This window comes from Polistes canadensis, unplaced genomic scaffold (assembly GCF_001313835.1).
Source record: "Polistes canadensis isolate GaletaPanama2010 unplaced genomic scaffold, ASM131383v1 scaffold_42, whole genome shotgun sequence".
NCBI lineage: Eukaryota > Metazoa > Arthropoda > Insecta > Hymenoptera > Vespidae > Polistes > Polistes canadensis.
The window spans coordinates 189,729-202,617 of record NW_014569589.1 but is presented as its reverse complement, the minus strand read 5'-3'; the positions used below and the strand labels follow the sequence as shown (position 1 = coordinate 202,617).

The window sequence follows — 12,889 nt, the reverse complement described above, 5'->3', positions numbered from 1 at the left end:
ATATATATTTGAACATTTTAATATTATAAATGACAACACAATTTTTTTTTATTGTGAATATTTTTTATGTTTGTTCCCATTAACTGATTCGAACAATTTACAACATTTAATTTATTCAAATTATTTCTCGAATAACTAAATGGAGTCCAGTTTATATGGGATCCAAAATGAAAATTAATATTAAATGATAATGCTATCTTGCTTATACAATGTGAATATCTTATACGATTGTTTCCATATACTGATTTGTATAATTTAAAAAATTTCATATCTCTAATATAATAGGTTAAAATTATTTTTCTAATAACCAAGAAGGGGATGATCTAAATGCAAAATGATAATTAGTATTAAATAGCAACGTAATTTTTGGTTGCCATAATGAATATCTTTTATAACAAATTCCATCGAAAAATCATACAATTTTATGCGATAAACAAAATGAAAAAAAAAGAATTTTTCAAATAATTAAATGAAGTATTCCAATCTCCTATATATTGAAAATGAAACAAAATATTCCAGTATTACGATTTCCATAAATCGAAACGTACAACTTGATATCACAAACAAAATTATGAAATATAATTTCTCGAATGATTTGTAATAAATAAAGCAGCAGCATATTGTCCGATATTGAAAATGAAACAAAATATTAAGTAATGACGTATTTCCTGTGGAGAGTGCAAATAAATGGGAGTCCATGTCGAAGATGTGAAGAGGGATGGGTATGGAAAGCAGCAGCAGCAATGGGGAGGAAGAGGAGGAGGAGGAGGAGGCGGTGGGAGAGGTAGGAGGGGGGAACGGGAAAGTAGAGGGATAAGGGAGGAGTAGAAGAAGAAGTGGGTACGAGTGAGTAGCGTGCCGGGGTCATACTTAATGCAAAAAGCGATGCTTTTTGCTACTTGTCTCTGGACGAGTGGGAGTGCCAGCGAACACGAGCCCTGACGAACTTACCGGAACGAGCGCAGCAAAAGGTTGGATGAGAACGAACGAATAGAAAGAGAGAAAGAGAGAGAGAGAGAGAGAGAGAGAATGAGTGATGGAGGAAGGGGGAGGGAGGGAGAAAAGAAAGGAGGATGAGAAGAGGTGATGTACTATGCGAGTCGAGAAGCCCCAGAAAGTCATGGTTCACTTACAAAATCGTTAAACGAAATTTATATGAAACGTGCTCTTTTCAACCCCCACTCCACCCTCTCTATCCTTCCACCACCATTATCGTCATAACCATAACTACTACCGTCATGATCACTGTTGTTCCTTATTAGGCATACTTACGTGGTATGTCACTCTGCACGTATGTACATTATTGTACATATATATATATATATATATATATATATATATATATATATATATGTATCTTTATGTTTGTATGTGTGTTTCGTATATCGACAATAAAAAGATCATAAAGATTCATTTCAGTTCCATTCATTGGAGCCTCAGCTATTATACAATACGATACAACGTTTGCAACGTTACAACGTTACTGTCGGTTCGCGTTGAATTAACTTTGAGAGATGTAATATAACATACTATGTGTATGTGTGTTCGGGTTTTCGTTAGTTTCTATACATAAATTTGTGCTTTTCCGTGTATTACACATATCTTTGTATTTCTATACCTAAGTTGTAAGTACATGTGTGTTTGTGTGTGTGTATGTGTATAAGTATCTCTTCTAACTAGATATGCATATTCGTTGATGATGAAGAGATTTTTTTGGAATTTTTTATTTTATTGTATTATTATGTTTTCAGTATTTCTTCATCTTTTGAAATGGATTATTTCGGTGGTTCCTTCGATAAAATTAAAAAGCATCGCGTGTGTCTCTGACACACTTGAGGATTCTTTAAATAACTTTTACCGATCGATTCCACGAACTCGAGTTTTATTTTCGTTAACCAAACCGATCGGCGTTTTCCTTACGTTCTTTTAGAAATTATCAAATATAAATGATATTTAATTTGTTTATGCAGAATATATATTATATATATACAGGGTATCGTTAGGGTTATATCACGGTTGCGTTAAAAGTTTTATCGAATTTAAAAGATATTTATTAAATTTTTTGTTTAATAAATACACATACAGGATTGCGTCAGGATTTTCTTCAGGGTTACGTTAGTGTTGTTTTAGAAATTATCAAATTTAAACAATATTAATTTAATTCTACATATAAAATACATTTACCAGGTTAAACATAAATCGATTGATACTACCCATTACTCAATTTTTTTATTTCTATTTTGAAAGCTTTTGTAAACTTTAATGTCGAAAGACAAAAAGGAATTTTGTTTGCATGACTCAATATTTATAAATTAAATTGATATATATATATATATTAACAATACTCTTTTGTCAATTGATTTACGGACTATCGTGTACATACATGTACTGAAAAAGAAAGATTAATGTTTTAATTCAAACTGGAACATTGTAAATGTAACAACTAATGCAAGTATACATACATTTTAAATAATCTTTCTTTCCATCTCTCTCTTTCTCTCTCTCTCTCTCGTTCTCTCTTTTTCCTCTCTGCCACCCCATCAAATATTTGATCTGCTTATTCAGCTACAGTACGCGAAGAGCAATATTGTTCCGACGAGTAGTAGGAGGGTGTACAGTGTTCGGTTACTCTCAAGGTAATATATACTTCAACAGTGTACCACTAATAATCAAGCCACTCAAAATCATTCATTATTCAACCTACAAAATATTTTTCATTTCAATCGTATTCCATACAGGTGTATTTATGTGTGTTTGTGTATATATGTGTAACTACTTACAATCAATTTTATTCTAACAATACCATTGTCATCGCATTAAAATCTAGAAATCTAGAATGTTGAGTCTTAGAAAATCGCTTGTTGCGTTGGTTTGTTCCGATTGTGGTTTCACGATGTCGTCCTAGTTCGAGGCCATGCATGTATATATATATGTTACATGTTCTTTGTTCAGAAAGAAAGAGAGAGAGAGAGAAAGAGATTACACCTTGCTGAGGTAACTTTTCATACTCCATTTATTTTTTTCTAAAGATTATCCTTGACAAACATACTTGATATATGACGATATATCAATATATACTTTATCGTGCATACATTTAGTGTGTCAGGAATATTAAAAACAAAATAAATATCGAATACCTGAAATCACAAATATTTCTATAAACTTAACAATAAGATAAAGTATAACAGTTTGGTGGCATGAATTTGTAGAAAGCATTTCGATATTCCCGAGACAAGTCGAATGAAAAGTTCTTCCCTTTCTCGAATCAGTACACTTTTTTTGAATACTCGACACTATTTCTCTCTCTCTCTCTCTCTCTCTGTTTCATTGACGAGGCTTGAGAAGATGATGTAGTCGACTTCTCGAAGCTTTCATCAAAGCACGAAATGGGTGACAGCCCAAGGGAATAAGCTCTGAGGTGGATTTGATGCCATTGCTGTTAGCCATTACCAAGGACTCGAATTTCCAACTAACAGATTGTTACCATTGTGTGATTAACTATTCGATGAACAAAGAGAGAGAGAGAGAGAGAGAGAGAGAGAGAGAGAGAGAGAGAGAGAGAGAGGAAGTAAAGGAGAGAGATTGAATATATAATATTATTGCAGCGTTACTCAACCTAGGTTTCTTAAGGCCAATACTAGGTCGAGTTTAAATTTGTAATATTCTATGAAATGATATCTCTTCAACCGCAGCAAGAAAAGTAATTAATTTTTAAGAGATTTTTTGTAAGAAAGTTCTAGTACAATTTTCTTGCCAATTCTTAATTCCGCAGTTTTTAAACTATATTTTAAAATAATACACAATGAGACTTCATTGTATAGAGTTTTTAATTATTTAATATTATACTTATATATATATATAAAACGTTTGGATTATTGTGAAAAATTACAGACAAATCTATTGAGTTTCTCTACGAAATAATTAATACGTTTTCAAAAGATTTGTAAGAAAGTTCTGGTACAATTTTCTTATTATTTTATATAATACGTACCCCAACAAGTACATCTAAAAATAAAACATAGTAACTTCAGTCTGTCAGGTTTTTCGATAATTAAACGTTCAGGTTGTATTGTAAAAATATTGATAGATGCTGTAGTATCGGTCTGTTGTGATAACGTTCAAAGCCTGATTACAAGGATCAATAAGGTTGTTTGCAGTACAATATCTATAGAGGATTTCACTGTGAATTCTAGTTGTAAATTCTACTTGTTAGGAACGATCAGTAGTAATGAGTGAATATAATTGACATAGGTGTTGTAGGTATAGTGAGGGTAAGTAAGTACTTTGGTAATGTGAAGGGGCTTACCTACTAACATTTCTCATGAGGGCTAACCTATTAAATGTAAAGTTAGATGGAAAGTGGTTTAAAGTATTCAACTTTGTAGATAGAATTTTAAATATGTATATTCATGTCATGTTAGAATATCTCGAAGAATATTTTGAGGTAAAAATATTCAAGGAGATACTTGTTCTTCATCGACAAGAGAAGAAAGTAACAACTTCTTTTATTCTTTTTTTCTCTCCTATACACACTACTTCTTTCTGTTCACCACTACTTCTCTCATTGTCGTCACGTCAGAATTTGTTCTTTTTCTTATGGTCAAACTTTTTCATACTTCGCGGAAGAAAAGTTTTTCTTTCTCGAGGCGTGAAAGAAATCTCTTCGAGATCCAATTCTACAAAAATTTTTCTTCCTTTTCTTACGGATCATTTCGTTCCTTTCTCTCAAGTTTTCTTCTTCTTCTTCTTCTTTTTCTTCTTTATTGTTTTATTAATTTTTGTTTCTTTCCTCTCTTTATTATTTTTTTTTCTTTTTTTTTTCAAATCCTCTTCTCCTTATCATCTTCCTTCCTGTTTTTCTTTTTGTTACTTGCTAGATCGTTATCACTAATAATTTGCATGTTCCATAACTTTGACACCTGTTGAAATTCACTCTGGTTCTACTATCATCAAATATAATGCACACACACATGTACATTCATGCATATCTCATGCATATCTCATACATGTCTCTCTCTCTCTCTCTCTCTATCTCTATCTCTCTCTCTCTTCCTCTCTCTCTCTCTCTCTTTCTTTCTCTATGTATGACAAATGCAAAGAGAAATATAATTTATTAAACCGTAATGCATAGTAATACACGAACACGAGATAAACCACAATGTAATTTGCGCGTCGTTAAATTTCCAAATAGCTTCGACTGTGTCTATCAAATTATTCATACCGATAGATGGAAAGATAGTTGGATAGATAGAGAAATCGAATCGCATTTTATTCGTTAAAGATTTATACATTTCGATTTTATTACTCTTGATTAGAACCATCATGGATCACTCATCAATTATTACACGTTACACAATAAAATTGGTACTTTGTCTGAACGTGAGATTATTGAACTATGTACATTCGATAATCGATTACGTAGTCAATTTTTAGTCTAACTTTTAATAAAACGATTATAAAAATTCATCAAACAAAGAACAATTTTCAATCCTATTACTACAAATCGTTCTAATCGAAATGTTTAATTACTCAACGAATTATTCAACACGAATCGTTAATCGTTTTGTTTTAGCTCGAAATTATTTGCAAGCTTCGCAAGTTGCACGTGATTTGAATACGCTGTTAAACGAGAGAGAGAGAGAAAAAGAGAGAAAAAAAAAGAAATATGAAAAGGTAATACTAATACTACTTCTTGTGGTGTGAAAAGCGTGCTCTGAATACAGATTTTTGCATTTGTAGGAAGCACGGCATTTTAATAAGAAGCCCCCAGCATCTTCCTACTATGCGTTAGTATCCCTTTTCAAAAATATTAAAATAATATATTTCCTCTCTCTTTCTGCACTTCCTTTTTTTCCTCAATATATATTTTCACGCTGTTTTAATTCTTTATTTTTCTTGTAATCGTGAAATAACGGGAACATAAAATTAATCCTTGACATTGTAAAATAATTTTTGTTCTTTTCATTATATATAGGTTTGTATTCTTTTTCAAAATTATTGAAACAATATTTTTTATTGTTCCATTATTATTCTTTCTGTATTTATTTTTATTTTAATTGAAAAAGAACACGAGCATAAAAAATTGATCCTCCATTTCGTAATATGATTTTCTTTTTTTTTATCTTTTACTGTTATTCTTTTTCGAAAACATTGAAATAATAACTTTGTTTTTTCCATATTGGTTTTTTTTATATATATATATTGTATATATATATTTATTTCCACACATTGTTGCACACTACGTTTTCTTTATTTATTTTAATTTTAATTGAAGTGGAACACGAATGTAAAATTGATCTTCCATTATTTTTTATCTCGTTTCATATTTTTATTTATTTTCCCGTTGGTTCTTGGTACTACAGATCGATGTTCCTTTTACAAAAAATATTGAAACAATATATTTTTTTAATTTCTAATTTTTTTTGCCCTCTCCCCCCCCCATCCCCCGACGGATACGCACAGCGTTCAAATATTTTTTCTCTTTTGATCGAGAAATAAATCGAGCATGAAATCGATTCTATCGTTCTATTGTTCTTGATATTATGTTGGTACCGTTTATCAACAATATTCAAATAATATAATTTCTCTCGGTTTTTTTTTCTAATTTATCTTCATTCCCAATATATTTGCAAAACGTTCCACGATATTATTATACTTTCAATCGAGAGCTATATATATATATCACGGAACATGAAATCACAATTTTATTTGTTTTTTAATTTCTTTCTATCGTTCTCGGTATCCCTTATGAAAAAAAAAAAACAAAAAAAAAACAAGAAAAAACTATTCGAATAAAATATTTCACTCGGATCTATTATTTATTTTCTTTAATTTTTCTTCTCTCGTAAATGTATTTGCAGAAAATCCAACTATATTTCTCATTTTAATCGAGAAATAAGAGTAGCGTGAAATTGTTCCTCGATATTGTTACGTAGTTTTTTTCTTTATTTTCTTTTCTACTTCTTTTCCGTCTTCCTTTATTACTATCAACGAGCTTCTTTTTGAGAAAAAGAAACATTAATATAGATAAAAACAACAGAGACGGAGAAAGAAAGAAGAATGATAGAAAGAATGATAGAAAGAGAAAAGCAAAGGAGGAATGCGACATATATTTTTGTCTTGGATCACAAGTGGCCATTCCAAGTTGAATTGGATGACAAAAGGCAGGTCGAAAGGCATGTTTACAGACAACCACTACCACTAAAGCTTTCTTTTGATGTACCACTTTATGCGAACTAACGACTTATGCTGATCATCGCTACCGCTTACCACCAACAATAGACAGGGAGGTTACAAAGGTTGCATCGTTGAACTTTAGCATAGGCAAAAGGGAATGAGCAATAACCAATCGTTCACATCGAACTTCTATCATATCTCGGGAAATAGGAAATTTATATCAATTTCATTTATCTACATATAATAAAAATATATTCGACATTTCGATACGTCGTTTTCGTATCATTTCCGATGTCGTTACATTATTTTCATGTGTTTGGAGAAAGAAACTATTATTATTATTATTATTATTATTAATTATTATTATTATTAATATCAATCTCCGTTGGGAAATTTCTCATTCGAAAATTAATTACTTCGGGAAACGTTTCTGGATTTTCAACCGGAATTTCAAATCTCATTAAATTCGTTTTATCATTTCAATAGTTTCTCTGTGTATTTATATTACTGATAAAGGAAGTTTATGATTATAAGGGTTTATATTTATTGGATCGGTATTAGAAATATATTAATCTTGACGTAATTCTCTGTCGACCCCCTCTATAAACCTTGTTATTATTATAAATATTGAAACATTTTACTTAGAAAATAATTGACCAATAATTTGAACAATTATTGATCGAATAAATAGAAATGTATTAGAAATTGGAAAGTAATAAATTAGATACGTCATTAGATAATTTCCGTATTTATACGATTCAGAAAGGAAATGTGTATGGTTAAAAGAGGGTTCGTATTTATTGAAATAAATTAATTTTTTAATCCACAACATGACGAAACCTTACACCATCATTACAAATACCGAAAATTTATTTTAGAAAAAAGACTCATCAAAAAAATTGTTAAATGAAAATTGATAAAGAAATTAGACAATAATAGGATTAAATAATATAGGCAAGAAAAAAAAATAAATGATGATCAAATATATATTGCGCATATAGAATGAAAGAAATATAACTGAGATTTGTCAACACATATTCGGATGAATCACCGAATCCAAATTTAGATGTCTCATGGGAGAAGGGGAAAATCTATGTTTCCTGTCGTGGCAACACGAATCTTCTTTGCTATATGGTTCGAGTCATGTACAGCGTACTTTGTCAATGGTGTCCCTTAACTCTTATTCCTATGTCCAACTATGATCGTTATGATATACATTCGTAATGTAAGAGACTAACTACATCAACGTTAGTACATATACCTTCTATTAAAAAACATCGCATCGAGATTTCTAAATATATTCTCCAAAATATCAGATCAGGGTTATTAGTAGAGATTTTCACTGGAAAAAATTTCTAAACGTCAAATATAAATATTTCGCGATCATATATAAAGAAAAAAGATCAAATATCTGACAAGTATATCCACAAATTATCGTTCAGTTAAAATTCAGTTTTGCTATTTAAAAATGTTTATCTGTATTTTTTTCTATTTTTTTTTTTATTTATAAACAAAACGCATCGATGTATCTAAATATATTTTCGAAATTTTAAATCATAGTTGTCGGAAGAAATATTCGTAGGATAAAATTTGTATAACGTCGAGAGAATTTAAATTTATATTTAGAATAAATAAAAGGAGAAATATATCAGAAATTATTATTAATTGTCAATTAAAATTTAATTTTCTACTAATAATTATTCATCTATTTCTTTTCTGTTGCTATTAAAAAGAGAGAGAGAGAGAGAGAGAGAAAGGGAGAGAGGGAAGGAGAAAGAGAGATGTATATCTTAAAGATTCTTCAATTGATCCTCTGTTGCCTGTTGCTGATATCTGCTTATTTTGGCACCGATTCAGAAAGAGACTAATAAAAAGAGTATTCTCCTAGTAAATGGTAACAGAGTTTATGTCGATCAAAAGAAAGATATAAACTAGGTTCATCATACGTTAGGACAAATATTTTATCCAGACATATTTTCTTTCTCTCTCTCTACTCTCTCGTGTCTCTCTTTTCCTCTCATATCTTTTTATAATACCAACTATGTCTACGTTTAATGGCTTTAATGTTTGAAAACCAGAGATAGAGAAGTACATTTATTTTCGGAACGACTTTGCACTCTTAAAACATATACATATACGTACCTATCTACATTCATACACTTACACACATATGAATGCATATACTTTTTCGGATATTAACACTTTATCGTGAAGAAAAAAGTTTTTCTCGTTGGTTCTCTAATGGCAACCAGTTTCAAGCTATTTCTTTTCTAACAACTTCGCGGTATCGCATTTAAGTAGAAAAGATCGAGGAAAAAGTAACCAACTTTCTTTCCTTTTATTTCCACATTTATTCGGAACCATGCGTCATTGATAATCTTCTCCCAAATAGATGCCCTCTTTAAAAAAAAAAAAAAAAAAGAAAGAAAAAAAGGATTAAACTTTGAAACAAATTCCTAGAAAACGTTTATGCAACTTCCACATTTCAAGTCTATTCAAATTACTTAAAACTATTTGTTCAATACTAAAACAAAATAATACAAAACTCTTTCTAATCCCCACAATTAGATATCTGAGGCTACGTTAAGGTTACAAATAAAAAAAGAGAACCAGTTGAAATACATTGAACATATATAAACACTCTCTCACATTCTTTTTTTTTTTTTTTTTCTTATTACAAGAACGTTTCACGGTTGCACGCGTAGACGAGCAGTTCACTAATTCGTCATTTCGTTTTACGCTGTGTCGCGTAAAGTACTATTACAAAGCCGTCATATACGTAAGCTTGGACTCGTGTACCCGAGTAAAATAGTATGTGTACACACACACGCGCGCACATATATGTATAATATAAATATATATATTTACACGTATACACATAAAGTTTCGCCCCTGAAACTAATAGATGGCACTAAAGATTGCGTCCCATTTATAACACGCGAACTTGGTTACCCCCCATCCCCATTCCCCCTCTTCTTTCCTTTTCCTCCTCATACCACAACCCTCTTTTTCACCACCTCCTCCTCCTCCTCCTCCTCCTCCTTCTCTTCCCCAACCCCCTCATTCGTCCAGCCATTCTCTCATGTGTCGTCGTCTCTCTCTCTCTCTCTCTCTCTAACTATACTACGTCAGCGCTACGTTCATCTCTTCAACCACATGTTACCATCCCTCATCCCCTACTTCTAGGATCCTACCTATGGATATGTGTATGCGTGTGTGTATGTGTGTTGTATGTTTACGTGTATATAGAAACGATTTATACATATAACACAATTCCCTATTCCCTGGCGAAAGGTGTCTTCCCCTTGCACTTCTTCCATCGTTGTTTGAAGTTTTGGACACGTGTAACACATACACATACATATAATGAATTAAGGGTTCGTTGCATGCACCCTCAAACTACTGTTTAAAAGACAAAGAGAGTAGCGAAACGTAACTGTCGTGAACGATTTCCGTACGGAATTGGACACTTTCTGTAAGATTGAGAGATCTGTATCGTGGAAAATTGTTATGATATTTTGAAGAAAAAATGAGACTGGAATATTTTAGGTTTGTAAAGAATTTGTAAGTTTGGTATTGTCGTGATCGTTATTGTTAGATATTTTCTTGGTAAATTTTCTTGACGTTCGTGAAAAGGAAGATAAAAGGAGAGTAGAGCAAGAAAGTTATGTTATTATTTTCCCTCATACCTCTTACCTCTTCCCTCGTATTCATCTTCTTCTTCCTCTCTCTCTTCTTCTTCTTAATGCAAGTAAGCCCCGTCTTCGGTAATAGCTTCTTACGAAGAGGAACGTTTTATCGTAAAGAAGCGGCAACATCACTTTGAACTTGCTAGAAAATTCTGCCATCGTGGGATAACAAAATCTGAGTCACGATAATGTCCTATGTCGGGTAGTAGTATGACGTAGAGTAGTAGAAGGGAAGAAAGAGGAAGGAAGGAAGAAAGAAAGAAAGAAAGAAAGAAAGAAGAAAAAAGGAGGAAAGAGTTGGGACAGGAAGAGAGGAGATGATGATGGTGGTGCTGGTGCTAGCGGTGAAAGAAACTAGGAGAAGTAGAAGAAGAAAAAGAAAAAGAAAAAAAAAAAAGAAAAAGAAGAAGGACAAGAACAAGAACAAGGGGTGGGGTGGTAGTGGTGGTGGTGCTTGGGTGTGGGATGAAAAAGGGGGTGGAAAAAAGCATCGCGATAATGGTCGCACGGAGCCACAGGTTTCCCAGACGTACGACCCTCACCCTGTCATCCTATAGGCCATTCCTAACTTGCTCTTTCATGCCTCCCTAGTTTCTCTCTTGTCCCCTTTTTCTACATAGATGCTGCCTTTCTTGCTTCCTCGTCGATCTCACTACCGACCATGTCTCCCTCTCTCTTTCTGTTCCTTTCTCTTTCTTTCTCTCTCTTTCTCTCTCTCTCTCTTTCTCTTTCTCTGTCCGTCTCGTTTGCGCTTTGAACAAACGGCGTATGCGCGTGCCACCGGGGCATGCTCCTGCTTGCCCTGCATCCCACCGTGGTGGTATTGATCCATGAGCGTTCCCTCCCACTCCCATTCCTCTTGCTCACCCAACGACAGGGATTGTCAACCCAGCTACCCCTCTCTCTAATTCCTGCCAGCCTTTCCTTTGCCTGCTAGCTTTACTTGCTGGCTTGCTTGTTTACTTGCTTCCTTGCTTGCTGAAATAGTCCTCTTCATCCTTCCCATTCATCCACGTAGAAGTGTACGTGCTTCTCGAACGATGACTTCCCCTATCATATTTCAAATATACATACATATATTCCTATCACTCTCATTGTCTTTTATCATCATCCCTAAAATGCTAAACGTACGATAAAAGCCGTAATCCCTTCTATCGTTACGTAGTCATATACATATATATATATATATATATATATATACACACACACAGGGATATAAATGTCATAAAGTATTTCCCCAGTGATGAATCGAAAAATGGTTGAAGATCCCTGTTCTAGAGTTTAGTTGGTGAGAACGTAGGTTAGGGGTGGGGGTGGAGTAAGGGATGTTTGGGGAGGGGAGGGAGGTATAGGTTGGTGGTGTGCCGGTTGTGGTAGTGCGGAGAAAAAAAAGGGCCCGAACCCATGCCGGAACGCCTACCCACAATCCAAACTGAACCATCCACGCGGTATACTCTGTTCACTGTCTTCGTTCACCTTTTTTTCTTTTTCTTTTTCTCTTTCTCTTTCTTTTTCTTTTTCTTTTTCGACTACCATTCCATTTCATTTCTCGAATTCACTCCCTCGTATAACGTTTGCAAGAGAAGTGCACGCACGTTACCTACTCTGCCTACTCGAGTTCTGTGTTATCCAAGCACACACTATGCGTTCACTCATGCTAAAATATGATGCCGCATCGACGGATTTTCAAATAATGGCAACACATTCGAACTTACTCATTGATATTTTCCTTTCCTTTCCTTTCCTTTTCTTTTCTTTTCTTTTGAATAGACGGGTATACAATACTAATGAAACATGTGTGTTGAAAAAGAAAAAATAATGTACAAGAGGGAAAGAAAATAATAAAGAAATTTGGTTGTTTTTAAGGGGAAGGGGATAGGGAATACATGAATTAAGATGATTATACAATTGGCTTCCTACCTTCCTTCATTTCTTCCTTCCTTCCTTCCTTCCTTCCTTCCTCGTATTATCGGTGTTGAATCGGAAAAGGAATTCATTTGTAAAGGCAACGGCCAAACGCGGTT

The 12,889-nt window shown here is 33.0% G+C and overlaps 1 protein-coding gene and 1 long non-coding RNA gene across 18 annotated transcripts in view; one reads left to right on the top strand and one right to left on the bottom strand.

Annotated features, from left to right (window-relative positions):
* LOC106784896 (kazrin) overlaps nucleotides 1-12,889 on the top strand; it is a 38,465-nt gene that overhangs the window by 2,403 nt on the left and 23,173 nt on the right. Inside the window, exon 1 of one of the 17 annotated variants that reach the window (XM_014744882.1) lies at nucleotides 1,473-1,625. The exons of 15 other annotated variants lie outside the window; for them this stretch is intronic. The gene's annotated coding sequence lies outside the window, so the exon portion shown is untranslated. Of the gene's footprint in view, nucleotides 1-1,472; nucleotides 1,626-2,563; nucleotides 2,637-12,889 lie in introns of those variants that run through there. One more of the 17 variants, XM_014744881.1, reaches the window with a different exon arrangement.
* LOC106784901 lies at nucleotides 2,221-3,506 on the bottom strand. Its single transcript, XR_001381464.1, has 3 exons — nucleotides 2,781-3,506; nucleotides 2,463-2,700; nucleotides 2,221-2,388 (listed from the first exon to the last, which is right to left on the bottom strand). It is a non-coding gene; the product is annotated as an uncharacterized LOC106784901 (long non-coding RNA).